General features: G+C 50.8%; 1 protein-coding gene across 9 annotated transcripts in view; it reads right to left on the reverse strand.

Annotated features, from left to right (window-relative positions):
- Window positions 1–5,000, reverse strand: part of robo2 (roundabout, axon guidance receptor, homolog 2 (Drosophila)) — a 637,222-nt gene that overhangs the window by 445,854 nt on the left and 186,368 nt on the right. The window lies entirely within an intron of this gene.

Consider the following 5,000-nt stretch of genomic DNA (forward strand, 5'->3'; position numbering starts at 1 on the left):
GAGTCCAGCCTCCATGCGAATTGGCTAAACATAAGAGGAAAAATATACAGGTAAGGTTCCCCTTTCCTGTCACTATCCATTGACTCCTGCTGAAGTGTGTTTGTGTGTGTGTGTGCCTGCGCATGTGTGTGAGTATGTGCGTGTGCGTGTATTTGTGTATTTGTTGTTTATGTGTGTGTTTGTGTGTGTGTGTGCCTGCGCGTGTGTGTGAGCATGTGTGTGTGCGTGACTGTATGTGTATGTGATTGCGTCTGTGTTTGTTGCTTGTGTATGTGTGTGTGTGTGTGTGTGTGTGTGTTGCTAAGCATGAGACTCAAAGCCTCATCATCCAGGCAGTCACTCCTGAAGGCCAGTACTGAGGGATTGCTGCACTGGTTTAGGTGCCATTTTTCAGATGAGATGTTAAACCGAAGCCCCCTCGGCCCTCTCTGGTTCAGGGACCCAATGGCAACTACTTTGATGAGGAGAAATGCAGTTCTCCCTGTATCCTGAAGCACTTCACCCAACATCACTAAACCAAAACAGATGAACTGGTCATTAGCACAATGCTGCTGGTGGAACTTGATGTGCACAAATTGGCTGCCATGTTTCCTGTAACAGTGAATAAACTTCAAAAGGACTTCATTGGCTGTGAAGCGTTTTGTGATGGCTTGGGGTTGTAAATAGAAGGGACAGAATTGCTCGTCCCTTTCTTTCTCCACAGCGTTGGGTTTAACTGTGACAGGAAAATAGGAACAGGAGGAAGCCTTCAGGTCTCTTCTGCCATTCAGAGAGTTTGTGGCTGTTCTGTGACCTAAGTCGAGATACTTTCCTTTACCCCATAGCCTTTAATATTTTTGGTTAACCCTGACCCTAACCAACACCAGTTTTAAAGTTAACAACTGATCGAGCATTGATTGCTGTTTGTGGAAGAGTCTTCCTAACTACTCTCTGCATGTTGAAGTACTTCCTCATTTCACTCTTGGAAGGTCTGACGTGAGACTGTGGGCAGGACTTTCCCTGCCCGCTGGCGTCGGGCGTGTTTGGTGGTGTGGGCGAGCAATATGGCCAGAAGGCCAAAAATTGGTTTCCCAGCATCGTGAAGCCAGTTTGCAATTGTCCACTTTGCCCCTCAGCAGGTGGACCTTGTTTCCCACAGTCGGACATCGGGAACTTCGTTGTAATAAATCTTTATATCATTATAAGCCCATTTCGCCAGAATCGTCCCACACACCACTGCCCCCACCGCCCCCCCCCCCCAAACTACTGGATCAAGTGGGCACATTGGTGTGACTGCACGCTGACGTGTTTCACCACTGTACATAAGCGACGTGCACCTGGTGAGCTGCACTCGGCTCGGGACTGCGAGGTTTGTTTGCCTACCTTGCCTCGGGCAGTACTCGCGGTCATCAGCGCCAGGCTTCACAGGCACCACGTCACTTTTAGGGGGGGTTCATGGGCAGGTCTCTACCTACCAGACCAGCTGTAAGGTGGGGGGGTGGGGGGGGGTTGGCTTTTCAATGGCTGAAGGGCTGGGCCTTGCTTAGGCAAGGGGTTGAAGTGGCCTCAGGCAAGGGAAGAGGCTGCAGGGCAAGGGCTGTCCTGGGGAAGGAGGGTATCCCAGGGTGTGCGTGAGGGCACATGTTGATCTGCGCAAGTGGGTTTAAGATGGTCAGGGCTGAGGAGGCAGTCTCCAGAGGAGATGAGGCCAGTTAGAGATGTGAGGGTGCGTGCGTGTGAGAGAGAGTGAGTGGTGATGTCCCTTGAGCTGGTAGTGAGTGAGATGCCAGTGAATGTGTGGTGGGCTTGAGAGAGTGTGAGTTTAGAGTGATGAGATGGTTGCCATACCTAGCAGCACAGATGAGATCATTCACCTTCTACCTGCACTGGATGGCTAACCTGTTTCTGTGCAGCATTGGCACTGATCTCCACTGCCATCGCCTCCCAAGCCGGAGTGGTGAGATTACTGGACCTCCTGCGGTCAGAGCAGGGGAGAGGGCATCCTGGTGGGCCTCCACAGTGTCCAGAGGACGTCCCAGTGACGTGTCACTGAATCAGGGGGTGCTGCCGTCTTCTTGCCTTTCGGGACCATGTCCTCTGTGCAGCAGTCCTGGGATGGAAGCACTGAGAGTGTGGCTGCTCTTTAAATGTAGCACTCGGAGTGAGGGAGCGGTGAGGTGCCGGTGTGACGGGTGAATGAGAGCCCCACCCACCATCGGAACGGCACATTTCCCAGGGATGCAAGATTAATGAGGCGGGATTGGGATGATCGGGTGTGAAAAGCTGCCATTGCGGCCGGTGGGTAAAACATTCATTTTTCCGCCTGCTACAGCTCTTAGTGCAAACCCGAGGTGATTCCGCTCCTGTGTTGCTTATTCCTAGACTTCCCAACCAGTAGAAATAGTTTCTCACAATTGACCGCATTTGTTCACCTTATTATGTCCTTTTATCCCTGGAGGTTCCAGGACAAACTTGGAGTGTTGGTGACCTCTAGCTCGACACTGTGGAAGGCCTTGCCTCCCCTCAGTCTCCCCATCCTCCTGCAATAAAGACTTGCGTTTATATAGCGCTTTTCACAACGTTAGACATCTCAAGGCGCTTTGCAGCCAGTGGAACACTTTTGGAAGTGTAGTCACCGTTTCAGTGTTGGAAATGCAGCAGCCAATTTGCACGTAGCAAACTCAAGACAAAAAGGAACGCGATAATGACCAGATCATCTGGTTTTGTGACATCAGTTGAGGGATGAATATTGGCTGGGATACCGGGGATGACTCGCCTGCTCTTTGTCAGAATAACGCCGTGGGAGTTTTTTTACATCCACCCGACCGGGCAGATGGGGCCTTAAGTTTAACATCTCACCCAAAAGACGGCACTCCCTCAGCACTCCAGGGCGAAAGCGTCAGCCGTGATTTATGTGCTCAGGGCCTGGAGAGCCGCTTGAAACTGGGAATCTTTGTGATTCAGAGGGAGTGTGCTACCAACTGAGCCAAGCTTGGCATCACCTCACTGTTCACTATCCTGACCTCCCTTAGCAGCCTGAGCCTCTCACACTGGGGGTCTTCCCAATGGAAAGGCTGCAGGAGCAAGCAGTCTTCGCCAAGAGTGGGAATTTAGTCTGCCCGCTTTATACCTGAATTTGATCACATACAGGACATCAGCATGCTGCCTTCAGTTGAAGTGTTTACAATGGTTAAGGGATTCAACGTAGAAACTATTTCCTCTGGTGCATTGTTGGGGGGCAGCGGGGGTTGTGGGGGGGGGGAGTGGGGGGGGTGGTGGTGGTGGTGGTGGGGGGTGGGGGGGGTGGGGGGGGTGGGGGGGGGGGTGGTGGTTGTGGTGGTGGTGGTGGTGGGGCGGGGGGGGGGGGGCGGTGGTGGTTGTGTGGAATCCAGAACCAGGGGGCATCGATTTAAAAGTTAAGAGCTAGACCATTCAGGGGGTTGGGTGATGTTAGGAAGCACCTCTTCACACATAAAGGCAGTGGAAATCTGGAATTCTCGTCCAGAAAGAACTTCTGAGGCTGCCGGGGGTGGGTGGGGGGTCAATGGAAGATTTCGAAAATGTGATTGGCAGATTTTTCTTGGGTAAAGGGTATATTACGGGTGACAATCAAGGCGGGTAAATGGAGTAAAATACAGACCAGCTGTGATCTAATTGATGCTCAAACGTTTACTCTTGAGGTGTTGAGTGATCTCCCCCACTCCCACTCCTCCCACCCCCCCACCCCCCCCATAAAGTTCCAATGCTAATATTTCGTCTTCATTGACTAGTTTTGTCCCGTCCCCGGGTCTCTCCGATTTAAAAGAATAAATAATCTATTTCTTGAAGGGTATCGGGAGGTGGCAGCCTGGAGGTGTGTGAGGGATGGGGAAGGTCTATTTAAGGCCATTTAATTGCATTTGTTTCCTAATGGAGTTTGCCATCTGCATTCCAATGCAAGAAGAGGCTACTAGTGCTTAATGAGACCTGCCCACAAGTCTGCTGTTTCCACATTAACGCTCCCACAGTCTACTCTGCAAGCTGCCTGCTCGCACTTTAACTGCACATTATTACCTTTCCCCAGTCCTCATTTCCAGTAGCTCGTCATACCCTCTTAACTGCAGATGATGCCTGCACACTAGAATCAATGCGAGTGAACCACCTCATAATGGGCTGAATTAATGATGAAGAATCTGCTCATCAGCCTGAAGTCGGAGAAGCATTAATCACTCCCAGGGCCTGCCAATCGCTCCATCACCCAGATTCACCGGACAGAACCACTACCCCACCCCACACCGCACCCCCCCGCACTCCCCCAACGACCTCCCCTGATACCCTCTCTACCCCCACCCCACCACTAACCATCAACCTTGTCCTACCAGCAGTGGGGTGGGAGGCAGATGGGGAAAGTAGGCAGAATTCTCTCCCTTCAATCTCCAGCAAACTTTCTCCGCTGATTTTTACCTCTCCTGTCTCAAGCATCCTCCTTATATGGCCAAGCCATACATTGATCCCACCCTCGGTACAATCACCGTGAAGCACTCAATGTGATATTGAGAGCAGTGCGTTCTCTTCTGGTCTCCCCAAAAAGGATACAGGAGCTCTGGAGGAGGTTCAAGAGTTCCAGCGGTGATACCAGAACTGAGAACTTAACACCAATCAGGAAAGACTGAACAGGATAGAGCAATTTTTTTCTTTTTGAAAAGAGAAGGCTGAGGGGGTAACTTGGTCCAGGTCTTTCAAGTGATGAAGGGGGCTGTTTATAGGGCAGACGAAGAGAAAGTGCTTCCACTTGTGGGGAAGAGAAAAACTAAAGGCCATAAATATTGGTTGATCATTAATAAATCCAATAGGGAATTCAGGAGAAATATCTTCACTTAGAGAGTGGTGAGAATGTGGAACTCTCCACCACACTGAGGTGAGTGGCACAGGTGTATTTAAGGGGAGACCCTGAGGGAGAAAGGAATACAAGATTCTGGGGATAGGGTGAGATGAATTAAATAGAGTAGAAGGAACATAAACACAAACATAGACCAGGTGGG

The sequence above is a fragment of the Carcharodon carcharias genome, chromosome 18, assembly GCF_017639515.1.
Source record: "Carcharodon carcharias isolate sCarCar2 chromosome 18, sCarCar2.pri, whole genome shotgun sequence".
Taxonomy (NCBI): Eukaryota; Metazoa; Chordata; class Chondrichthyes; order Lamniformes; family Lamnidae; genus Carcharodon; species Carcharodon carcharias.